This window comes from Malaclemys terrapin, chromosome 20 (assembly GCF_027887155.1).
Source record: "Malaclemys terrapin pileata isolate rMalTer1 chromosome 20, rMalTer1.hap1, whole genome shotgun sequence".
Taxonomy (NCBI): Eukaryota; Metazoa; Chordata; order Testudines; family Emydidae; genus Malaclemys; species Malaclemys terrapin.
In genome coordinates, this window is record NC_071524.1 from 10025301 (window position 1) to 10052281 (window position 26981).

Genomic DNA, 26981 nt, shown 5'->3' on the forward strand with positions numbered 1-26981 from the left:
AGGTTCATCCATCACTGTCTATTGCAGGGGTCCTACACCTTCATCTGAAGCATTTGGTTCTGGCTGCAATCAGAGACAGGCTACGGCACTAGGTGGACCTAAGTCCTGATCCAGTCTCGCTATTCCCAGTGGGTATGTCTAAACTGTAGTTTATGGCCCTGTGGTAACTCAAGTTGACTCATTGCCAATTAATTCAAGTTAACTACCACAGTTAGAAGTCTAGTCCAGACATTCCACATGCATTTGTGGCTGACCCAAGTGCAACCACAGATTCTCCACATGTCTGAAACAACCCTTTGTGGGGTGGCTAGATGAACATTTGCATAGGTGCTTTAGCAAACTCCAGTTAACTGGCAATCAAGAGATGTAGCTGGTCCCTAAACTCTAGCCTGGACATAGTGAAAGAGGGCAGTGCAGTCCCATGGTGTAACAGTTAGTACTCCAGCTCTGAATCCAGCAACTGGAGTATAAATCTCAGGCCAGGGTTACACTAGGAAATTAGGTTGGTATGATTACGTCACTCGGGGTGTGTGTGTGTGAAAAATCCACACCCCTGACCGATGCAGTTAAACCAACCTAATCCCCCATATAAACAGCGCTAAGTCAACTGGAAGTGGATTAACAACGCCAATGGTAGAAGCCCTCCCCTTGTCGTAGTGGTGTCCTCACTGAAGTGCTACAGCTGCAGTGTTTTTAGCAGAGACCTATCCTCAATGGAACCTCTGTGTTTCACAGCCTGATTTTATTGGTCCCTCAGCACTGTGTGGCTGAACGTCTCAGACTGGTTTTGAGGGCAACAGGACGGCTGCGTTTCACTGCTAGCCGAATGGTGGGGCTGTCTGGTTTGGCACCAGAACATTAAGGGTTCAAGCACCTTATTAGACTGACTTCTGCTAAATAGTGTTTCACTTTTACTCATGCCTGGCCTTTCAGTTACATTATCAGAGCTATCTAGAGCACTGGGTGGGACTGTGCTCAGCTGAGGGCTTGAGCCCCACAGTTGCATGGCAAATGGTCACAGCTTCAACTAATTCAAAAGAGAAACTGAGAAAAAGCAGAGTCTAGGAGAGGAGTGAGATCAAACTTTACAAGCGCCCTCCCATACCCTTGTCAATGCCCAGCCCAGGGGAGCAGGGCCACGGCTGGGGGGACATGGACAGGATAAGGGGGCTACGGCGAGGGCCACAGCTGGGGCTGGGAGCAGAGCTGTGGCCTTGGGCTGAGTCTGGGGGCAGAAGTGGAAGCCATGGCTGGGGGCCAAGAATGGGGATGGGGCTGGACCTGAGAGCTGGGGCCATGGGTGGGGCCGGAGCAGAGCTGGGGGTAGACCAGGGCTGGGTGGTGCTCCATACCCCCCAGGGGGCCCTGCTGTGATCCCCCAAACCTTCATGCACCCCACAGTTTGGGGACTTCTGAGTTAGATGATAGGATTAGGCAGGAGGCTGGCTGGGATCCATTCCTGGCTCTGGGAGGGGAGTAGGATCTAATGGCCAGAGTAGGGAAGGGGTGGGAGCCAGGACTCCTGGGTTCTAGCCCTGGCTCGAGGGAGGGAGACCCCTTGGGTTAGAAGAGGGAACCTGGGAGTCAGGGTTTCCTGGGTTCCATGGCGCTGTTCATAAATTACATAACGCTTTGCAGGGGGCGTCCTTAATTTTGCATGTTTGTTTCTGTGTTACAAAGTGTTGGTGGGTCTTAAAAATCACCAAAAAATGTGTTATGTAATCTACAGAGAGACCCTAACTCTAGCTCTGGCAGTTGCAGGGGAGTGGGGTCTGGTGGTGAGGGCAGGGGGCTAGGGGTGAGGACTCCTGGGTTCTATCCCCAACTCTGGGAGGGGAGTGGGGTCTGTGGGCCTCAGGTGAAAGCTCAGACCTAAGATCTCTGGCGGGGGGCTGGGGGGAAGAGGCCTCTGTCCAGGCAGAGAATCATCACCTGATACAAAGGGAGGGAAAGCAGCCAAACCACACCAGAGATTAAGATAAACCCTGACCAGGAACCCAGAGGGGGAGGGGATGGTCAGAGCAAACAGCCAGCAGGAGGGCAGTGGGGCTATGGCACCATCTAGAGGGGAGAGGGAAGCCCAGCTTGACTCCAGTATGGCCCTAACCCCAGCACTGGGGTGGCTGGACCAGGGCCAGGGCAGAAATGTCCTGGGAGGTTCCCCAGAAAACCCACAGCCTGGGCCTAGCCAGGGGATCAGTGACTCCCCAGGCTGCACTCGCACCCAGGGACAGGGAGAACTGCAGCCCTGGTGATGGGAGCAGGCAGTGACGAGGGGCTGCCTGGGCCCAGGAAGGGGGAACTGACCCCAGCTGCAGCGCAGAGGCCCTAGGCATGCCCCAGCTGGGGGGCAGGGAGCGAGAGACTGAGAGGGGAGAGGCTGCTGCTCCCTGTTATTGCCAAGCTGCTGGGCTGTGCAGCATCCCTGCCTATGGGGCCTGCTCCTGGCCAGACTTCAGTCCAGGCTGGCTTTGCTCTGGGTCCCACGGGGAAGTTTTTGGTTGGGGGGATGAGATCTCTGAGATTAGGCCCCAGCTGTCCATCGGCCAGCTGGCCAGGCAGTACTGCGGGGGGACAAACACTAGGGCCCGTGTGTTTGAGTTTCACACACTGAGGATCAGGAGGTGTTTGGAGAACTTCATCTCCCCCCTGTGCTCTGTACCCAGCCCCCGCCTGGCCAGCCCAGGCCTGTGGGGAGTGCGGGGTCCATGGCTTAGCAGAGGGAACTGAACTCCTGAGCATCCAAGAAGGAATCACCATTGCACAAATTCACACTGCAGGTTTATTGCAATGGAAATAAACACACTGACATCTGCCCTGGTGTCCATAAAACTCCAGACAACAGAGGGGAGCAGGGATGGGGGAGGCTAAGAGAAATGCACTCAGACAGTACCAACATATTGGGGAGCGGGTAAGAACACAGAGGAATCTGAAGACAGAGACACGGAGCAGAAAGACTTTCCCTAAAACTTGACAAAGTTGTAAGGCTACTCAGCGACTAGTCCATACAGGAGCCACAGGCCACTGCGGCGCCCACTATTTCAGAGTCAATGCAGACGGGAGGTGCAGGCTATGCTGCGTTTCAGAAGCAGGAGCGTTAGCTGGGCCTGCCATGGACTTTCCCTACGACGGCGTATGTTGCAGTCTCGTTTTCCTGCACCTGAGGAAGCTTTAAAACAAAAATAAAATCCTGTTATTCCTCTGCTAACCACCAAACCCCAAAAGAGAGAGACTGACACCGTAGCAGAGTAGCCCTTTGAAGGAAGCTAGGTGCAAAACAGCTGGTCAGACTAGGGAGAAACAATTTTGCAAAAAACATCTGGATTTGTTTGCATCTCTCTGGTTCCAGATGGATCCGTTTTTTATGTTTGCACAATTTCCCATTAATTTATCAGAATTATCAACAAATGTTATCAAAATCATTATAATTTATTTATGTACTGAAAGCCCAGTTCTCAGTAAACAAACAGTTTCAGCAATCACTTTGATATAAATGTTCACCACATTTTTGCTAACAGAATAGAAAATTTTGGATGAAAATTTTCATTTTAGAAAAAACCCTCAATTTTCTACAAAAAAGAAATGTTCAAAAATGTTCACAATCAGCTGAAACACAGAGGCAGGGGCAGGTAGAGATAGAAACTGGGCAGAAGGAGAGAGAAATCTTGTCTTTTCCAGGGGTAGTTAAAAGCAACAATTGCAGTGTCAGAAGTTCTGGGCAGGATGCAGGAATCACTGGGTGACACTCTGCAGGAGGGCAGATCAAAGGATCACAGTGATCCCTTCTGCATTACAATGTCTGAGGCCCAGCAGGGCAGAAAGAGGAATGCAAATCCCGGCTCACACCCCGGAGCACTGAGGTCAGTCCTGCTGCGCTCCAGCATTGGACAGTGTCTCATGGCGCAAATTCCTGCTGGGCTGCCCCAGATCCTGAGCCTGAAATTCATGGTCAGGATTCAGCCGACACCACAACTCACCCTGGGGGCACCAAACTGGCCAATGGCGGCATCTGGGGAGAGAGTTAGCAGAGAGCACAGGGGTAAGTGCTGCTCCCTGGAAGAGCCCCCCACAGCCCACCCCTGCTAGGCACTCAGCAACCGTTGGGGACACCCCCTCAGCCCCCCCATCCTCTCCCAACCCCACACAGCCAGCGCCACAGAGGGGCCTGGCCGGGGATAACTTGTTCTGTGTCTCTCCAGCACCTCCAGGGCCTAGGGGAAGGATATGGGCCATTCGCACTTCAGCAAAAGGGTCTGAGGAGCTGCTTTCAGAGTAACAGCCGTGTTAGTCTGTATCCGCAAAAAGAAGAACAGGAGTACTTGTGGCACCTTAGAGACTAACAAATTTATTAGAGCATAAGCTTTCGTGGACTACAGCCCACTTCTTTGGATGGAGGAGCTGCTGTGATTCTCATGTGGGCCCAGCTGCCCCAGGTGCTTCTGTTCAGCTCAGTTACATGCTGTGCTTTGTGTGTGTCTCAGCTCACGCCCCACATCCCAGCAGCCTGCTGAATGCTAATACAAGGGGATAGAGGACATACAGGACCAACCCCACCCCTAGATGAGCCATCACCTCTTGCCCCCCCTTCTCCAGCAGCGGGGTCCCCCTGGGGACATCAGTGGATCTAAGTTCTAGTTCTGCACAGGGCCGGCTCTAACTTTTTTGCTGCCCCAAGCAGCAAAAAAAAGCGCCGCCCCCCGAACCCCTCGCCGAGCGCCGCGCCGCGCCACCACCCCCCAGCGCCGCCCCTGCGCTGAGCGCCGAGCTGCCGGAGCCCGCCCCCCCGCCAAGCACCACCGGAAACCCCCCCCCCAGCGCTGCGCCCGTGCCGGCCCCCCGCGGAGCACCATGCCGCAGGAGCCCGCCCCCCTGGAATGCTGCGCTGCGCTCCCCCCGCCGCCCCTTACCAGGTGCCACCCCAAGCATGTGCTTGGGTGCCTGGTGCCTGGAGCCGGCCCTGGTTCTGCACCTACTTACATGCTCCCTAGCGCTGCCTACACTCATGGGGTTATTCTCCCAACCCCGCCCTGTGCAGTCAGACTAGCCCATGGTTACACATGGGGAGCAGCAGCACAGAGAGAGAGCTAAAGCTGGAGTGTGCCCCCCCCCATTCACATTGAACAGCCCCTCGCCACACTGACTGCCAGGCGAGAGCTCATGGAGTGAGGTATTCTTCACCATGAGCAAGGGTGGAACGACCTGGTCCTAAGTGACTTACCCAAGGCCACCCAGGGAGCCTGTGGCAGAGGCGGAAATTAAATCCTGATCTCCCAAGTCCCAGCGACCCAACCACAAAACCAGGCAGTCCCTCTGTCAGGCCTTGTAGCTGGGACTCTGATCCACAGATCAGTGGGATCTGCCAAGGGTTGACGGGACCCCCTGGGGAATGTCCCCTAGGCTGATCCTGCCCAGAGCTCCCACACAGACCAAGCACACGCAGATCCCCACTGTGCAGGTGCATACAGCTGCTGCCCTGGAGTCCATGAGCTGGGCGCATGATAACACCTAGCACAGCCTTCTTTCAATGTCCTCTGTCACTCGCCTAAGACTTAATGCTGTCTCGGCACCAGCCCAGCAAGGGGAAGAGTCGACCTCGCAAGGGGAGAGATTTATCTATTGCATGATCTAGGTGTTCAAAAATAACACACCCTAGTACTGACCCCAATGTCCGGTTACAGCTTTAGAATATACACTGTGGGGCTCTGTTCACACCCTGCTCCCCAGCACAACCAGCGCAGCGCTGGCTCGCGGTCACAGCACCTGCTCTCTTGCTGAGTGTGAGAAATTCCCCTCCCAGACCCGACCGGTTCTTTAAATGGACACATTTCACCAGGGCGGTTTGGACTATTTGGGGCTGGGTTTGAAATGGAAACTGCAGTGCAATAAATACAGCAGCAGCAGCAGAAGCCCGAGACAGCCCAAAATAATCATGTGCTGCGGCTGGAGCACATGACAACCACATCAGGGTTTCACTGAGGTGTCAGCTCTAATTGTGTCATTGCAACTGCAAAGGTGAGAGTGAGAGCTGAGGACACCAGTTATTATTATTATTATTTAACATGTCTATGGGGGTAGCAGGTCGGGTCCCACAGTGCCAGGCGCTGTAGGTTAGTGTAAGTCGCTGGCCTGTGCTATATAGGAGGTCAGACTAGATGATCTCAAGGGTCCCTGATGGTCTGTGAATTACAGCACAAGGATAGTTTTAACTCTCCCTCAGTGCACGGGGCTGGACTCAACAACCCCTTGAGGCCCCTTCCAGCCCTACAGCTCTCTGATCCTATGACCTAGCCTTTCAGATGTGCAGCCCTCCCTCTTCCTCAGACCCTAGCTAGTGAATTGGGGCCAGTGGAATCAGCCAGATCAGACATCGGCTGGAACAGGGAGCCAGGCGTGGGCACTGTGCTGGGGGACTGTGTCAGGGTGAGTCACAGCTCAGCCATACAGCTTTTGGGATATCAGCAGGGGACAATGTCTGGGCGGTTTGTGTGTCTGCTCTTTGTCACACCCCATCCTCCCTTGGCTTGTTTTTTTTCTAGCTGTGTTGAGTCATAGGCCCAGATCCTCAAAGGTACTGAGCCGCCGAACTTACACTGAAATGAAGTTAGGAGCCTAAACAAACTCTGAGGATCTGGGCCTGGGATTATAATCTCTTTGGGACAGGGACTGTCTTCTGATCCTATGTTTGTACAGCACCTGGTGCACCATTCCCCAGGCATGGAGGGCACCAGGTCTTACTCACACACAAGTAGTAAGGGGGAAGAACAGGTACTTACAGTGGATCTGTTCGTCCGTCGGTGTGTTCTCGGTGCTGCGGTTTGGGAGCTGTTCCCTATCGAAAGCAAGTGTGAAACGTATTAGTATGGGTGGGTATTGCTCTGTGTTTGTGGTGCACACCCTGCTGCTGGGCACTGAGTGAGGCATAAGCCTCCCTTTCCAGCAGGTGTTTCTTAGACTGTGTTAGACACTGACCCTGAGAGAGAGGCTGGGCAATCCCAATGGATCCTCAGGGGATCTACCCACATTGAGTCCCTGTCCCGCTTACCAGAGAAAATACCAGGGCGGCTGAGAACTCAGTTCCCCCCTCACCCGCCCTCCACACCTCCCTGCATCACACCCTGGGGACTCGTCCAGACTCACAACAACCCCAGGCTAAGTCATCCTCCTTCCTACCTTGGACATCTCCGTTTAGATGCAACTAAAACAAAAAGGAAGAAAATTACAGTTGTCAGGGTCCCAGGCGTCGGTCCCTACCTGTCCAACCAAGAGATGGGCTCTGCAATGTTGTGGCCAGGGGCTGGTCTCTGCGCCATGATTAGGTGGGTTTTTCATAGTTGCCCAAGGGATTCATAGGCCTAGCTGTGAAATTAGTGTATCCAAATCCCCCGGGAAGTTTTGGTAATCTCAGCCTTAACATAGCTTACTCAAATGCCTGGAGCCGAGCAGGCTTCTGTGAGCAGCTGCTTTCTGTATGATGTATCCATCCCTCCTTTGGGGACCAGGACGGACTAGGGGTGGTATTTGCAAAGTGCCCATGGGAATAGGGAGCTCACACCCCACTGTAAGGCCATGGCACTTCGGCTCCTACTTTCCTTAGCAGATTTTGAAACCACCTCCTAGGCATTTGGGGCAGCGTTTCTGAAAGCACCAGAGTGACCTAGATGCCTGAATCCCATTGAAAGCCATTGAATGCAGCTGCCTTCATTACATAGGCTCGTTGGAAATGCTCCCCTTTGTCTCTCCCTAGCATGGACACTGTCCACTCGCTGCCTCGGGCTGAGGTCCCTGTCGCCTACCTTTCTTCACCAGCAGATAAATAAGTGGAGCCAGACACAGGACAGAGAGCCCTGTGATTCCCCAGATGGCTTCCGGTCCCAATGGTCCTCCTGGGAAAATCAGATGAATGTGAACAATCCTGCGGGAGTCAGCGCTGAAGAGTTCATGCTGCAAGTTTCCCCGTGCCAGGGGTCATGCTGGCTGTGTGTCGTGCTGGCTGGAGCACGTGCAGGCCTGTCTGTGCTCCCTGCTCCTGCCCAGGCCAACTCCTGACAGCAAAGCCACCGCAAAAGACAACCAGGGAGTGACAGAGAACTTGGAGTAAGCATGCCCAGGGATAGCTAGGGTATGACAGAGACACGGGGCATATTCAGAGCAGAGTGCACACAGGGAAACGAACGTATTGGGATGGGGACCTACAGAACTACATAGCAGGGGCTGTCGTTCCCAGGACCAGCGCCCCCTTGGCCATTCTTCAGGAGGGGCAGAGCGAGGGGAGACGGGAAGGAGCTAGGAGCTACTGCCTGGGGGCAGGGGTACTGAATGTGACTCTAGACAATACACACAGCTGTACAGACCCATGGCCAGTGCTGTGTACTCTGGGCCTTGGACCATGGCTCCTCGGGCAGGGTTGGTAGATCCACCTTGCTCACTCTAAGGCTAGTTCAGCTCTGGAACAGGCTTCCAAGAGAGGCTGTGAAATACCCCTCATGGGAGGTTTTGAAGAACAGGTTGGACAATGATCAGCGATGATCTAGGCTGACTTGGTCTTGCCTCAGCGCAGGGTGCTGGACCAGGTGACCTCTCGAGGTCCCTTCCAGCCCCACATTTCTGACACTATGATTACATTCCTGACAAAAGGCTTCCAAGCTGGTAGGGGGAAGGGCTGGGCTGGAGCAGCACTGGATGCAACTCCTAGGCCAGCTCTCTCTGCTATTTCCACAGAGTGAGAGGTCTTTAGAGGGGCAGTGCTCGGAGCTGCCCTGGCTGGTGGGAATGTCAGCTGGGTAGGAATAGGCCTGAACACTTAGGCCCCAGAGCTGGTTAGAAAATGGTTTGATTTTTTTTCTGTGGAAAAGTTTTGATGACAATGAAAAAAAAAGCAAAGTTTGGTTTTGTCAACGATTTTGGCGGGAAAATTTCAACTTTTCACCAAACACTCCCCCCCAAAAAATTGTTTTGTTTTCAGGGAGTCAGAAAATCACCGAAAAACAACAAATTGGTAGCCAAAGATTGAAATGTTTTCACTTTTCAATTTACTGACCAAAAAGAAAATAGAAGAAATTTCCAAGAAAAGTCAAATTTTGCCACCAAACTCTTGATTTGGTCAAAAACTCAATTTTGGAAAAAAAGTGTTGATGGAATTCCTATTAGTTCTCCTGTGCAGCCCACCCCTCATGCCAGCCCTGGGAGATGATGCCAGCCCTGGGAGCTACAGGATCAGAGGCAGAAGGAGCTGTGGGGAGAAAAGCCAATAGTCTCCTGCAGTCCTGGCCACCCCTGTTTTCCCTGAACCCCCCCAAACTTCTGCTGTGGGACAGATTGGAGGGAGCCACTCAGCTGGGGCTCCTCAAGGACTCCCACTTCTAGCTCGGCATGTTGGAGAGATGCCAAATTAGTGCCTCATGTGCAGCACAAACCGCTCAGTGGAAATCGTCCCACTGCCTCCAGTGGGTTGGGAATCTGGCCATTAGTAAATACAAGTTATTTACCATCAGGAATTGATTTTTTCTCAGAGCTGCTGCTATTGCTGTGATCAGTGTCACCGGAGTGAACACTCCTGTCTGGGAAATAAACACACAAAGAATCACAACATTTCAGCACCTCTCGGCCAAATCTGAAGATACAGTGAATCAGATACGCAATAACTCCCAGAGCTGATGATTCTGGGGGAATTTTGACATCAATGTGCTGGTGTAAATCAGCATCACTTCACTTGTGTCAATTGGCCAGCTCCCCATCTGGTGTAAATTGGTGTCACTCCATTGGAGTCAATGGGTCAGATCCCAGCTGGTGTTATAATAATAACAATTAATAATAATGCATTAGCACCTGAAGGCCAGATCCAGGTCGGGTCTCACTGTGCTGGGAGTGTTACAGACATGATAAATGTCAGTCCGTGCTCCAAACTCAAAACATGGTGGGTGGATGAGACAGACAAAAAGGTCCAGGGGTGGGGTTGAAAATGGGGTAACAAAACTAACAGGCTGAGCACAACCCTCACTACTTCGACAGTGATCACAGCTCACTACCTACCTCACCATTAACAGGTTCCCATGGCAGAAGCCCACACAATTATAAAATGCCTGACACCAACCAGCTGTTCCCTTCCCCCTCCTCACATTGTGTTGGGGTCCAACAACTCACCGGGTATATTCAAAATCCAGGGGAGACTGAGACGAGAATTTTTCACCTGGTTCTGGTTGTTCTTGTACTGGTACATACATCTAAACTGGCCTGAACTCCTCACAGAGATGTCATGTTGATACAGTAACCGGCCTGGCATGGCCTTTTGGCTTGATATTTCTTTGCCATCCTGACAGAAAATAACTAGAGTAGCTAAACTGTTGGGAAGAAGGGAACACTGAGCCGAAATGGAGTCCCCCACCTGAGCTGAAGAGGTGCTCAGAGACAATTTAGGAGAAGGGAAGTCACCTGCAACAAGAAAGAGAGACTAAGGGTACATCTACATGGCAAAAACCCAACGTGACACCAAGGCTCAGAGTCCAGGTCAATTGACTCAGACTCATAGGGTCACACTAGGGGGCTAAAAATGGAAGTGTAGACATCAAAGCAGGAAGGTCTACACTGCTATTTTTAGCCCTGTAGCACAAGCCCCACAAGCCAGAGTCAACTGAACAGGGCTCTGAAATTCACTGTTGTGGGGTTTTTTTTATAGTGTAGATGTGCTCTAAAACATGCCTCTGAGAGGAGACTAAGGGCTTGTTTTCACTGCAGTGTTAACTTGAGTTATTACATGAGTCCTGTTCACAAAGAAATCCCTTAACTCGAGTGTGGTGATGCTCTTCTCTGGAGCTGGCCAGCCCAATAGGGGCATATGCTAAAACGTGTGAGCACAAAGCTTCAGCTGTTACCACAACCACTGTAGTGTGGCCTCAGGCTAGCACCACTTGAGTACCACTAGTCCTCCAGTGCCTTCCCATAGTTCCCCTAGTGTGCCCAGAAAGGACAGACTGGAAAAGAATTCATAGAGCAGCTCAGTTTCTCAGAGCCGTGGGCCGTGCCCCAAAAAGCTGTATGTAGCCCCACACTCGAGGGAGCGCAGAATCAGTGTGGGCACAGCAGCGTGGCTGTTCTCGCACGAGCTCGGCTAACTCGAGAGGAGTCACTGAATGCAGATAACTCTAATTAGCTCTGCAGTGAAGGCAGAGCCACCCAGGGAACTAAGCATTAGTGATGAATTAGTGAGAAGTACGCTTGGCTGATGGGAAGAGCCATCTCTCTTCACGTTGGAATTAAAATAAATACAGGGCAACACAGGAGATTTAAGACAAATTCATTCTAGTGCAGTGCCCTGGTCTCATCAATACACTCCTCTATTAGCACCAAGTCTGCCAAGATTCACACATGGAAAGTTTGTTAAACATTCGTCTCAGTGACACTGGGCCAGATCCCCGGCCCGTGTAAATCAGCCCTACTCCATTGGAGTCAACAGAGCTAAACTGATTTATACCTGCTGAGGATCTGGCCAAAATATGTTTCATTTCCAGTAAAGTTTATGGTCTGACACTGTGAGAAGTTCCATTTACAGTGTGATTACCAGGATTTCAGGCAAGAATCATTCAAAAAGCATTCCCCACCCATCCCCCTCCTACACCTTCCCAGCTGCCCTCCCATTGCCATTGTCTGCGGGTTTCACTTCTTTCTATGTCTCCCCTTCTTCCACGTCTCTTGTGGTCTCACTCACCTGGGGAGCTGCAGTGCTCCTGGCCTGTGACCCCAGCACCTGCACCAGACAGCAGAGGGGGTGAGTGACGGACACAGCAGCTCTAACTATACACACAGTTACACCGGGGTGACATTAATATTAATAATTAAGCCAAGACAAGCCAGAAAATCCTAGCTCAGGATCATGTTGCAACAGTCGTAGGCCCCAATCCCACAGTCGGATCCATCTGTGTGCCCTGGGTCTCACCATGGCTATCGATGGAAAGCCCCAAGTGGGAATCTTACAAAGTTTGGATATTTGCAAGGCAGGATTAAAGTTTCCAATTATTGTTTAAGAAATTTGTTCTAAGAGTAAAACACTCCTCACCATGTAACCTGCTGAAAATACAGAACATGAACATTAATGATCTTCGCAACAGTTTCTCACTGTCTCTACATTCCTAATCAGCTTAGACTGTTTGTCCTCGTCACTGAAATGAGCTCCACACAGGCAGCCCTAACCCTGTCATTTCCTGATTTGTAACCTCAATATCATCCTTTTAATGCAGGTCCATTCTATGTATTATTAAAGATCTGCTCACCAGCTCAGACTTTCAGAGCTGTGTGGGTGATTTGGATGCTCAGCTGCCCTGGATTTGAACAAGGTGTCCAAATCCCTTAGGCAGCTTTGAAAAGCTCAGCCACAGGGTGTAATATATATGTGAGTACAATACACTCACACAGGGGCATTACATATAAAGTAGAATAGCTAGTTATCAAAACAATGTTCTGAGGATTGAATATTCTCTCAGAAATTGATAAGAAACTTTGGCCCATGAATTTCAAACTAGTTTTTAAACCCAACATGAAATAACTGCTAAGATCTCAGTATCATATCAATGTGCAGCTGTTCGTTTAAACCATTTTTACCATAAATTTTCCCCCCCCCACCCTCCCAGCTGTTCCCCACGTCCCCCCAGCCCAGGCAGAGCCATAAACCTGCCCTCCCCCACCCCCCCAAGCCCCTAGGCAGAGAGCTCACTGCACACTCACAGAGCAGCCACAGCAGGATCATGGGGGGATCGAGAGCTGGCGACTCAGCCCGAATATCCCACAGCAGCATCTAGTCTAGGTGTCTGATGAGCAGCCACTGGGGCTCTATGCCCCAGGTCCCTCCTTCTCCCCTCCTTCTTCCGGCCCGGACAGGCTCTGGGCTCTTGTAGTGTGTCTGAGAGAGGCCCTGATGTGCCTGTAGCCAGAGGGGCCCTCCCCCGTGAGATGAGAATGGAAACATTATTCAGCATCCCCCGACCCCCATCTGGTCTCTGCATCAGGGAGAGCTGGACCCCCTGGTTTCCCATAGAAACCTCCCTGTGACAGGCTCAGTCCCGCTAAGCCAAAACTAGTGAATTTCTAAACCATTCCCAGGAAAAAGGCAAATTTCCACCATTTTCCCACTAGCTCCAGCTGTCCCCTCAGACAGGAGACACAAGGGCATGTTCTTTGCATCAACTGGTGTCTGTCTCGGGGACTCAAGTCTGGAAGCTCAGGCAGAGCGATGGCTTATTCTCTCCAGTATCTGTCATCTGACAGTGGCTGGTGCCAGATCCTTCAGAGGGAATCAACAGAACAGGGAAATTATCAAGTGATCCCTCCTCAGTCATCCAGTCCCAACATCCGGCAGTCAGTGATTTAAAGACTCCCATAACATGGGGTTGTGTCACAGGCTATCTCGGCTAATAGCCATTAATAGACCTGTCCTCCAGGAACTTCTCTAAGTGTTTTCTGAACCCCATTATACTTTCGGCTTTCACAACATTCCCTGGCAACAAGTTCCACAGGTTGATGGTGCATTGTGTGAAGAAGTATTTCCTTTTGTTTGTTTTATACCTGACAGCAATAAACTTTAGTGGGTTCTAGAGATATGTGAAGGGGTAAATAACACTTACCTATTTACTTTCTCCATACAATTAATGACACACACCCTGTATCATAGAATATCAGGGGTGGAAGGGACCTCAGGAGATCATTTAGTTGAAGCCCCTGCTCAAAGCAGGACCAATCCCCAACTGAATCATCCATTTTTTTGCCCCGGGTCCCTAAATGGCCCCCTCAAGGATTGAACTCACAACCCTGGGCTTAGCAGGCCAATACTCAAAGCACTGAGCTATCCCTCCCACCTTAGTCAACGCTTTTCTAAGCTGAACAGTACAAGTCTTTAATCTCTGCTCATACAGAAGCTATCCCATACCCCTACTCATTTTGTTGTCCTTCTGTATCCTTTTCCCAATTCCAATATATCTTTTTGACATAACATAACCAGAACTCCATGCAGTATTTAAGATATGGGTGTACCATGTATTTATATAGTGATATTTTTTGAGTTGCCATGTCCTTGAGTGTTCCATATTATTTAATATATTTGTATAGTGGCATTATGATAATTTCTGTCTTATCTATCCCTTTCCTAATTGTTCCTAATATCTTGTTAGCTTTTTTGACTGCCACTGCACACTGAGCAGATGTTTTCAGAGAACTTGTATTGATTCCAAGATCTCTTTCTTGAGTGGTAAAAGCTAATTTAGACCCGATCATTTTGCTTGTGTAGTTGAGATTATGTTTTCTAATGTCTATTACTTTGCATTTATTAACATTGAATTTCAATACCAATTTTTGGCCATTCACCCATATTTGTGAGATCCCTTTGTAACTCTTTGCAGTCTGCTTTGGATTTAATTATCTTGAGAAATTTTGTATCATATACAAACTTTGCCACTTCAGAGTTTACCCCCTTTTCCAGATCATTTATGAATAAGTTGAACAGCAATGGTCCCAGTACAGACCCCTGGGGAACACTTCTACTTATGTCTCTCCAGTCTGAAAACTGACCATTTATTCCTACTCTTTGTTTCCTATCTTTTCACCAGTTACTGATCCATGAGAGGCCCTTCCCTCTTATCCCATGGTTACTTACTTTGCTTAATAGACTTTGGTGAGGGACTTTGTAAAAGGCTTTCTGAAACTCCAAGTACACTATATCTACTGGATTACTTTGGCCACATGTTTGTTGACCACCTCAAAGAATTCTAATAGATTGGTGAGGTATGATTTCCCTTTACAAAAGCCATGTTGACTCTTTCTCAACAATTCATGTTCATCTATGTGTTTGATAATTCCATTCTTTACTGTAGTTTCAACCTACTTCCTGGGTACTGAAGTTAGGTTTACCAGCCTGTAATTGCCAGGATCGCCTTTGAAGTCTTTTTAAAAAAATGAGAGTTACATTAACAAACCTCCAATCATCTGGTACAGAGTCTGATTTAAGCAATAGGTTACATACCACAGTTAGTAGTTCCGCACTTTTACATTTGAGTTCCTTCAGAACTCTTGCATGAATTCCGTATGGTCCTGGTGGTTTATTACAGTTTAATTTATTAATTTGTTCCAAAACCTCCTCAATCTGGGCACCTCAATCTGGGACAACACCAAACAAATTGCCAGACAGCAACTCACCCCAAGAGTCATGTAGTCGATCCTCCTTCCCCTGCAGAACTCCCTTGTAAAATTTTCCTGTTTTTGCTTCTCCTGTTTGCTAGCTTGATATAATTAATATAATCAATATAATTTATATCAATCAACATAGATTTATGAAAAACAGATCTTCTCAAATTAACCTAATATCTTTTTTTTTTTTTAGATTTCTAGGTTGATTGGTAAAGGTAATAGTGTTGATGTAATAAGACTTAGAGCTCTGTAAGGCACTTGTCTTTGTACCACATTTTGATTAAAAAACTCAAATGAAATAAACTCGACATGACCCACATTAAATGGATTAAAAACTGGCTGACTGATAAGTCTCAAATTGTAATTGTAAACATGGAATCATCATCGAGTGGGTGTGTTTCATAGAAACATAGAGTCATAGAACATCAGGGTTGGAAGGGACCTCAGGAGGTCATCTAGTCCAACCCCCTGCTCAAAGGAGGACCAATTCCCAACTAAATCATCCAAACCAGGGCTTTGTCAAGCCTGACCTTAAAAACCTCTAAGGAAGGAGATTCCACCACCTCCCTAGGTAACCCATTCCAGTGCTTCACCACCCTTCTAGTGAAAAAGTTTTCCCTAATATCCAATCTAAACCTCCCCAACTGCAACCTGAGACCATTACTCCTTGTTCTGTCATCTGGTACCACTGAGAACAGTCTAGATCCATCCTCTTTGGAACCCCTTTTCAGGTAGTTGAAAGCAGCTATCAAATCCCCCCCTCATTCTTCTCTTCTGCAGACTAAACAATCCCAGTGGGGATCCGCAGGGATCAGTTCTTGGCTCTAAACTATTTAACATTTTTATTAATAACCAGAAGAAAACATAAAATCAACACTGAAAAAGTTTGCAGATGACACAAAAATAGAGTGAGGTGTAAATAATCACAAGCACAGGTAACTGATACAAAGCAAATTCTGGATCTCTAGGTAAACTGGGTGCAAGCAAACAATATGCATTTAATATGGCTAAATGTAAATGCATGCATCTAGGAACAAGGAATGTTGGCCATCCTTACAGGATGGGAGACTCTATCCAGGGAAGCAGTGACACTGAAAAAGATAGGAGTGCCATGATGGATAATCAGCTGCACATGAACTCCCAGTGTGACACTGTGGCCAAAAATGCAAATACGATCATTGGATGCATAAATGGGAATCTCGCATAGGAGTAGAGAGATTATTTTACCTCTGTATTTGTCACTGATGTGACTACTGCTGGAATCCTGTGTCCAGTCCTGGGGTCCACAATTTAAGAAGGATGTTGATAAACTGGCAATGTTTCAGAAATGATCCATAGAATGATTAAAGGATTAGAAAACCTGCCTTATAGTGATAGACTCAAAGAGAGCCAACTGTTTATTTTAACAAAGAGAAGGTTAAGAGGTGACTTAATCATAGTCTGTAAGTGCCGACACGGGGAACAAATATTTAATAATAGGCTCTTCATCTAGCAGAGAAGGTCTAGCACAATCCAATGGCTGGAAGCTGAAGCTAGCCAAATTCAGGCTGGAATAAAGCCGAAATTAACCATTGGCCCAATATACCAAGGGTAGTGGTGGATTCTCCATCACTGACAACTTTTAAATCAAGATGGAATGTTTTTTTTTTTTTCTAAAAGCTCTGCTATAGGGATTGATTTCTGAAGTTCTCTGGCCTGTGCTCTGCAGGAGGTCAGATTAGATGATCTGGCCTTGGAATCCATGAATCTGTGAACTTCCTGGCTCCGCCCCCATTCAAAGGCCACACCCCCTATGTCAGTAGCAGGGTTGGAGCTAATGCAGTTGTCTTTATGACAGGACCATGCCCCCAGAGGACCCTGCACTTGAGACATCCTGCTGGGACCAGATGCACCTACTTTAGGGTCACTTTAGGACCAGCAGGTGCACTGTATGTAACCACCCTCCCCCCCCCAGGGAAAATCTGGCTCAGTGACTGTACCAGGATCCCATGGTATCAGCATAGGTTGGGAAATGGATTCATAGATTCATAAATTCTAGGACTGGAAGGGACCTTGAGAGGTCATTGAGTCCAGTCCCCTGCCCTCATGTCAGGACCAAATACAGTCTAGACCATCCCTGATAGACATTTATCTAACCTATTCTTAATTATCTCCAAAGATGGAGATTCCACAACCTCCCAAGACAATTTATTCCAATGTTTAACCACCCTGACAGTTATGGACTTTTTCCTAACATCCAACCTAAACCTCCCTTGCTGCAGTTTAAGCCCATTGCTTCTTGTTCTATCCTTAGAGGCTAAGATGAACAAGTTTTCTCCCTCCTTATGACACCCTTTTCGATACCTGGAAATTGCTATCATGTCCCATCTCAGTCTTCTCTTTTCCAAACTAAACAAACCCAATTCTTTCAGCCTTCCTTCATAGGTCATGTTCTCAAGACCTTTAATCATTCTTGTTGCTCTTCTCTGGACCCTCTCCAGTTTCTCCACATCTTTCTTGAAATGCGGTGCCCAGAACTGGACACAATACTCCAGCGCAGAGTAGAACGGAAGAATGACTTCTCGTGTCTTGCTCACAACACACTTGTTAATGCATCCCAGAATCATGTTTGCTTTTTTTGCAACAGCATCACACTGTTGACTCATATTTAGTTTGTGGTCCACTATAAGAACTAGATCCCTTTCTCTGTACTCCTTCCTAGACAGTCTCTTCCCATTCTGTACGTGTGAAACTGATTGTTCCTTCCTAAGTGGAGCACTTTGCATTTATCTTTATTAAACTTCATCCTGTTTACCTCAGACCATTTCTCCAATTTGTCCAGATCATTTTGAATTATGACCGTATCCTCCAAAGCAGTTGCAATCCCTCCCGATTTGGTATCATCTGCAAACTTAATAAGCATACTTTCTATGCCAATATCTAAGTCCTTGATGAAGATATTGAACAAAGCCGGTCCGAAAACAGAGCCCTGCGGAACCCCACTCGTTATGCCTTTCCAGCAGGATTGGGAACCATTAATAACTACTCTCTGAGTATGGTTATCCAGGCAGTTATGCACCTACCTTATAGTAGCTCCGTCTAAGTTGTATTTGCCTAGTTTATTGATAAGAATATCATGTGAGACCATTGCAAATGCCTTACTAAAGTCTAGGTATACCACATCCACTGCTTCTCCCTTATCCACAAGACTCGTTATCCTATCCAAGAAAGCTATCAGATTGGTTTGACATGATTTGTTCTTTACAAATCCATGCTGGCTATTCCCTATCACCTTACCACCTTCCAAGTGTTTGCAGATGATTTCCTTAATTACTTGCTCCATTATCTTCCGTGACATAGAAGTTAAACTAACTGGTCTGTAGTTTCCTGGGTTGTTTTTATTTCCCTTTTTATAGATGGGCACTATATTTGCCCTTTTCCAGTCTCCTGGAATCTCTCCTGTCTCCCATGACTTTCCAAAGATAATAGCTAGAGGCTCAGATACCTCCTCTATTAGCTCCTTGAGTATTCTAGGATGCATTTCATCAGGCCCTGATGACTTGCAGGCATCTAACTTTTCTAAGTGATTTTTAACTTGTTCTTTTTTTATTTTATCTGCTAAACCTACCCCCTTCTCATTAGCATTCACTATGTTAGGAATTCCTTCAGACTTCTTGGTGCTGGGGAGAAGGTGCCATTCTCCCAGCCACCTGGCCCTGCTGAGAATGAAGCAAAGGGACCATCCCCGGGATAGAAGTGACTGCAGCAGATGGGCATTGGGGCACTCTGACACTACCTATGGGTACCCAGGATTGTGAGGCATCTTGCTACCACCTGGCCTTACATGACACTTTCTTGGGTTGTCCAGGACCGTGAGTCACCTGGTTACTCCCTCCTGTTTCCAGCTAGAGGAAGACTTGCAGGTGCTTAGCTGGGTATCAGCTCCTCTGACACATCCAGTCTGCCAGCCTTGCAGGAGAACAACAAGTGCACTCCAGCCCCTGCACCTCTTGGAAAGCCTCCCCCTGTAGTATCCAGCCCGTGCCACTGGAGACTCACAGAAATTACCAGCTTTACTGTCTCCAAGGGAGAAGTGCACACACAGCCTGACTGGTATGAATAAGGGACAGTCCTTGAAAACATCACAGCACAGAGACAGAGTTCGAGTGAAAACAATAGTAAGGTTATTATCAAAGATAAAGATTAAAGAGATACAGAGTAAGGAGAATGGACATAGCAATGGTTACATATAAAAAATAGTATAACATGTTTCTTAGAACCTAAGCTTAACTGTCACCAGCTAAAGTCCTTGTCTACAGTCTTTTCCCGGCCCAAAGCAATCTGCCAGCACCACCAGCCAGCATAGCTGGGATCCACCTTCCATGATTGCAAAAGTGCTGTCCATTTTGCTTCATCAGCGATGGATAAAGTTGAGTCCGTTTGACTTCTTGTATTCCCCACGTTTGTTGCTTCGTCCCCGAGGTCAGGACAATGCCCTGTGGTTTTATCTCTGGGGTCTTTCCGTCCCCCTGTTTATTCCATATGCAGATTTGGCTTCCATCATGTTGGCTCACAAAGCTTGATTTACAGTCAAGGGCGATAGGGGGAATCAACTTCCTTTGTCTAACTCACAGGGGCAGCTTCCAGGCACCAGCACGCAAAGCGCATATCTGGGGTGGCAAGTCGCCGGGGTGTGGCCTGCTGGTCGCCATAAGGGCGGCCTGCCTGTGGGAGGTCCACCAGTCCCACGGTTTCGGTGGCAATACGGTGGCGGGTACTCTGGGGTCGCGGGACCGGCAGACCTCCCACAGGCATGCCACCAAAAGCAGCCTGCCTGCCGTGCTTGGGGCAGCAAACTACATAGAGCCGCCCCTGCTAACTCAGCCCCTCTTTATCAAGTCCTGCCTTAAGTTAGACATTAAACCATCGTTTAGTACATAGACGCAGTTTCTTCAGTATCAGCTTCTACATATGTCACCCAACAGTTCTGAGAATCAATGTGCTCCTGGCTTTCATTTAAGTTTTCATAAAACATTCTTTATAGGTAAATAATATGACCGCAATGTATTGTGTGTAGTGAGCTTTTCAGGCCTGTCAGGAGCTACAATGATGGAAGAGAGACTCCTTTGCCAGGTGGAATTGAGGGGTCCTAAGGATCACACCTTAGTGAGGGGTCCTAAGGATCACACCTTAGTGAGAGAGAGTCTTCTCTGTACCTGCTGTGGGCCAGCTCCTTGAATCCTCCAGCTTCTGGAAGCACAATCACGGCCTTCCAGGGCTCTGCAGGCCTCACTATCTCTGTATAGGCTCATGATGGGCACTCTCCAACCCCCGAGTCCTCTGATTGTCCCTCTGGGGTGCCAGCCCCTGTTCCAATGGACATGCACGAGCTCTCAGATTCTCCATTCTCAAAGGAACAGCATACACCAGCTTACCAAGTTCCACACAGGATCACCACTCTGCTTCACACACAGCACTGAGATAGATTTATAGTGAAAACAAGGACAGGTTTGTTATCAAAGATTTGAGTAACTGTAAGTAAGAATATTGGAAACAAACGGTTACCTATCAAACAGAAGCACAATATGCTTCCTAGAGCTGAAACGTAGCTAACAAGGCATTCTCCTGTCCCCTGCCAGATAGTTTACCCCAAGCGATTCTCCCAGCATTTTCAACCAGTTGGCTGAGATCCCTTCAAGACAATCAAGCCCACTGGCAACTTATCCTCACAGAGTAAATGAAATGGGGAGGGGTTTCATCTGCACCCCAGACATAGTTTGAAAAGTTCATTCTCTTACCCCTAAACAGGAGAACCCCTGCTGGCTTTGTTTCTTCCTAGAAACCCCTCTATTGATTAGCATTTTGCTCAGACTGTAATAGGTTAATACTCAATTTGCACATAACCAACCAGAAGGAGAGAAGGATTTCTTCTCTCCTGCCTGCCAGGAGCTTGGGAATCACATTTCTGTGACCTGCCTTATCTCACAGACCTGGAGAACATATTTTCTAGTATATATGACTCCTCACGTATTAGCCGTACATACGTCTCACTATGGTTGTAATGACCAGTGTGACACAGGCTTTTATTTGAGCCCTTCCATGGCATTTTTGGCAGACTAACGTGCAGACATCAGACCCAGGAAATTCCTGTAACCTTCATGTACCCCATGCCCTCTCCCAGTTGGCACCAGGAAGTCCATGGAAATGGGTCAAGAGAAGGTCGCTGCATTGGGAAGCAGCATTGCTCTGGGTCTGTGTATCTATATATACCCCACTGAGCCATGTGGCATGCACTGCTCTGATCTGCTAGCTCAGCTGAGTTGTGGGGATGGGGTCAGTGGCGGGAGAGGTGCCTGCACTGGAGAGATCTCTGATAATGCAGTGAGCACAGCCTGGGTGAGGCCTGTAGCTGGGTGTCTGGGTCCGTACATAGAACAGATAGAGCAGGTCCCCAGACAGGTCAGTATCCACAGATCACTCTATATTAATGTACAGGCCCTCCCATTTTGGCTCTTTCCTCCATCTATTTTTTTCTCTGTAAAATGTGCTTTGGAATTTGGCACAGATCCAGGGATGTTAAAGCCAGAGGGAACCATTGTGTTCATCTGTCTGCCCCCCTGCATCACCCAGGCCCTAGAATCCCATGCAGTGATCCCTGAGTCCAGCCCATCTCTCTGGTGGAGCTGGAGAGTGTCTTCTAGTAACAAGAACCTTGATTTACAACCAGTGAGTGTTGGAACATCCCCCATGTTCCCAATGTCAAAGGCTCCAAGGCCAGGCATGAGCATCTCCTCAGATAGACCAGCAGCCTCCTAACACTGCACAGAGACCTGGTCTTGGGACTGGCTCCCAGGAACGACCCTGATCAGTCACCAGTTCCACATTCGGCAATACTCTGTCTCTTGGGGGTTCTCCCATCAGATCTTCCCAACCCCCCTGACTGAGCCAGAAGCCCAGGCCTGGAGCAGTGCGGCTGGGAGACACCAACATTCATGGAGGAGAGTTAACAACTGGGAATTTCTGCGAAATGTCTTTCACTTTGTCTTGAGAAGCCCTGAATGAGACATGAGCCAAGCAGAGACCTCCTTGGTTTGGTCGCTCTCTGACATGGACAGAGGCAGCCCTCTGTCAGGGGATAACATCATCCCCTCCATGGAACACAGTGGACGAGCCGTTTCTGAGCCCAGAAGGAATGTGGACATTGGAATGACCCCAGAGAGTGACCCGCCCTTTCCTACACCCAGAGGCATGGACAACCCATAGACATAAGGAAGAGGCAGTGAAATTTAGTGACTAGGACACAGGCATGGGAATCAGCAGACCTAGGTTCTAGTCCTGGCTCTTCGAGATAACTGTGGGCAAGTCCCCGCATTGCTCTTTGCCTGGTCTACCTAGATGACGAGATCTTTGGGGAAGGGTCTATGACTCACTAGGTGTGTGCAGTGTCCAGTGCGCAAAATCTAAACTGGGACCCTGCCCAGTGATTGTCCCTGGGGTTAGCTGTGTGGAGTCTGACCAAACTCCTCCCTGCTCGTGGATTCCTGACTGTGTCAGGCTCCACAGACATCCTTTTCCTCAGGGTTTGAGCGAGAGACAAGGCTCAGACCTGGCCATTGCCTGGGTAACCCCTAGACCTCACTCCTGCAGTGCAGTGCACTTGTCATGGGGCACAGGCTGCCCCCTTCTGCATAGGGGAAGTGAATGAGCCTATTACACATGAGCCCCACAACCCTCATGGGCCGTACATCCCTGGGGCTCAGTCACCTGGGCCTGTTTGTTGGATTCTCTCAGCCACATGTCCACCCAGGTCATTGTTATTATTGGTTATTCAGGGTGGTGCCCACAATGTGCCAGGTGCCTCCCAGTCCCTGTAGAGTGGACATCTCCCTGCCTTAGACACCCCAGGCCACTGCTGTATGCTCTGAGCCCTGGGCGTTGGTCCCTGGAGACGAAGGGTTTCATGGATCAGGCAATGGACTGCTGAATTCTATTATACTGTTCATCCACTAACTGACACTGTGGTTAGGTCCACACCACTGCCCGATTCGGAGGGTAGAGATCGATCTTCTGGGATCGATTTATCGCGTCTTATCTGTACGCGATAAATCGATCCCAGAAGCGCTCCCCCATCGACTGCGGAACTCCTGCTCGCCGAGAGGAGGAAGCGCTGTCGACGGGGGAGCTTGCCTGTGCCACGTGGACCCGCAGTAAGTAAACTTAGTTCGATCTAGGAAACATCGACTTCAGCTACGCTATTCTCGTAGTTGAAGTTGCGTTTCCTAGATCGATCCCCCGCCCCAGTGTGGACCAGCCCTGTATGTAAAACATCTTATGTAAGCTGACCTCAGCCATACCTGGCAGAGCATTAAAAGATCTTATGATGAACACATCTGGTGTGCATTTTGCTAAGAAGGAATCTCTGAGGCGAGTCCATATATGGTCCCCAAACATAACATGGTGTCAGAAGTATACTAGAGACAGAAGAGAACAGAAACAGAAGGAAAGCAGCAACAAAGGTTTCAGACAGAGGGAACAAAGCAACATAGGTTCCAGGATCTCATCAACATGCCACTCTTCAAACCTCCAGGGAACTTCACCTGTGACAAGCCTTCACAATGGACAAACTGGAAACAGTATTGTGCAAGATTTCACATTGCAAACAGGCTCCACAAAGAAAATGGAAATATCTGGGTTTCTTATGGGTAATTTATGTTATGGGGAAAACAAGCAGAGCATATCTTAAAATCCTTTAACTTTACTGGAGACAGTCACAGAGAAGACTGCAAAAGAGTTCTGTTGATACTTGATATGTACTTTAGAGCACAGAAAAGTGTGGTTTATGAAAGACCATGTTTCAACCAGAGAATTCAAGAAGCAGAGGAAAACGTTGAATATTTGATAAAAGCTCTGCATATATTGTCTGAAAACTGTGACTTTTGGAATGCAAAATATGAAAATTTCAGAGACAGGCTGGTTATTGGATTAACAGATTATAAAGCTCTCGCAGCAGCTACAGTTGAAGAGAGATTTAGCCCTACAAACAGATATGCAGAAAACAAAGCAGTCTGTGCTGGTGAGACAGCAAAACCAAGAGTAACTTGCCACACTTGAAAAACAAGAAACTAACTTAGAAGCTGTTAACAGATGCAACAGGCGCACTAAAAGTCACCTTCAACATCTCCCAGAGCTGAGGCCACCTGACACAGCTGTGACTAGCCCTGGAGGTATCTGAACTGCCTGAGCCAGTTCACCACAGAAACAACTTACTAAGACAAAAGCTTTGCATTCAGTGTTTATGTGATCAAAGGACCACAGACCAACAACCTTCTCAGCTACAGCCTAAGAGCCACGATGGGCCTAGTGAGAAATGTGAAAGAACTGGATGGACCATTTGTTGACATTGGAACTTTGAAAGAAGCTCCAATCTGAATAACCTTAAGAAAGACAATGATGAACCGTAGAGTGTACATACACCTCACAGGATTCTTATCACATCACTTCATAAAGTGAAACTGAGTTAAAAAGAATGGATGTTTAATACAAACAAAAGGGTGCTTTAAAAACAAACACAAGGAAACATTTCTTCACACAACACAAAGTCAACCTGTAGAACTCATTGCCAGGGGATGTTGTGAAGACCAAAACTATAAGGTGGGGAGGGGGGTTCAAAAATAATTAGAAAAGTTTATAGAGGATAAATCCCTCAATGGCTATTAGCCAAGATGGTCACAGTTGCAACCACATGCTCTGGGTGTGTGTAAACCTCTGATTGCCAGAAGCTAGGAGTGGATGACATGGGATGGATCACTTGATGATTACCTGTTCTGTTCATTTCCTCTGAAGTACCTGGCATTGGTCGCTGTTGGAAGACAGGATACTGGGCTAGATGAAACTTTGGTGTGACCCAGTATGGCCATTCTTATGTTTTTTATGGAATGGATTCATAACAAAGAAAATCTCTGAGCCCACAGTATGGTGTTTTGTACCAGTTACAAAGAAAAATGGGTAAATACAAATCTGTGTGGCTCTCAAAAGAATGAAGCAAATGTGAGTGAAAAATCTATCCTCCAACTACTGGATGACTTCCTCCCCAAAGTGAAAGGAGCTACAGTATTCTCCTGGCTCCTCAAACGGATTAGCCAAAGTAAGTGCTAAATTGACTACACTGATCACACTCTTTGGGACATTTTGCTTTAGAAGATTGTATTTTGGGATTACCAGTGCCACTGAAGTTTTCTAAAGAAAGATGGCAGAATTTATTAATGAACACAAATGGAGTTATAGTTTTCATATGATGTGTTCAATGATGTACTGATATATGGCTTTTCCATGGAAGAATACAACAAAACCATCAATAAAGTCCTAAGCCTAATCAGGCAGTCTGAATAGAAGCTGAACAAGGAAAAATGCATTTTCCACCCACCCAAAATCATTATTTTTGGGACATACAGTAAACAAAGATGGAATCAGTCCGACCTCTGAAAAAGTACAAGCACTTCAAGAACTGAATGCACCAGCTAATGTACCAGAACTGAGATGTGTACTGGGGATGGTAAATTATCTTGGGTGATACCTACAAACCTTGCCACAGTGACAAAACCACAGATTGAACAATTACAGTCCAGCATGTCTTGGCTATGGGGACCAAATCAAGAAATTGCCTCCAAAAGGGTAAAAGAAATGACCTCAACAGCTCCAGTTCTCAAGTACTATGATGGGAACAAGTCCACAATCATCAGTGGAGATGCAAGCAGCTCTGGCCTAGGTAGTGTATTGTTGCAATAAGATGGATCTGAGTGGAAGACAGTTGCATCTTGCCCTGGCACACTCACAGAAGTAGAAAAACAATATGCACAGACTGAAAAGGAGTGCCTGGCCAGTGTATGGGCATGTGAGAAGTTTTAAACAGATATCTGTGTGGATTGGATTTGTTTACAGTGATAACAGACCATAAAGTGCTTATAACCCTCATCAATTGAAAAGAGCTGGACCAAACACCACTGAGATGCCAACGTCTACTGATACGGTAATTGTGATTTAACCCAAATGCTAAGTATGTTCCTGGGAAAAATCTGGTAGTGGCTACTGGATGTAGTCTAGCGCAACTCTAGCATCCCTGACCATCTTGTGCAATAGCCATTGATGGACCTATCCTCCATTAATCTATCTAATTCTTCTCTGAACCCAGTTATACTTTTGGCTTTCACAACATCTCCTGCCAATGAGATTCACAGGTTGACTTTGTGTTGGGTGAACAAGTACTTCCTTGTGTTTATTTTAAACCTTCTGCCTATTTATTTCATCAGCTGACCCCTGGTTCTTCTGTTGTGTGAAGGGGCAAATAACACTTCCTTATTCACTTTCTCCCAACCATTCAAAATTGTATAGACCTTTATCAAATCTCACCTTAATTGTCTCTTTTCTAAGCTGAACAATTCCAGTCTTTTTAATCTCTCCTCATATGGAAGCTGTTCCATTCCATTAATCATTTTTGTTGCCCTTCTCTAGATTTCAATTTCTTCTGTCATTTTGTTGCCCAGTTACTGTGATGGGCTGTGGATCGGGCACTGAAGGTGAGATTTTCAAGAGCTCTGAACCCAGTGTGCTCTGTGGAATCAGGCCCATGATGAATACAGTCACTCACCTTTGTGAGGTGGAGTATTCTCAGGCCGGTCAGTGACACTGCTGCCATCAGGGGGAGCCTTTCTGTCTGGTCAATAAACACAGGAAATATCACAGTGTCTTAGCTGGGAATGAGTAAAAGTGGGGTCTGCATCTACCATGGATACCTTTACACATCTGGCTCCCCTGTAGCCATAACTCAGCCTGCTGACACA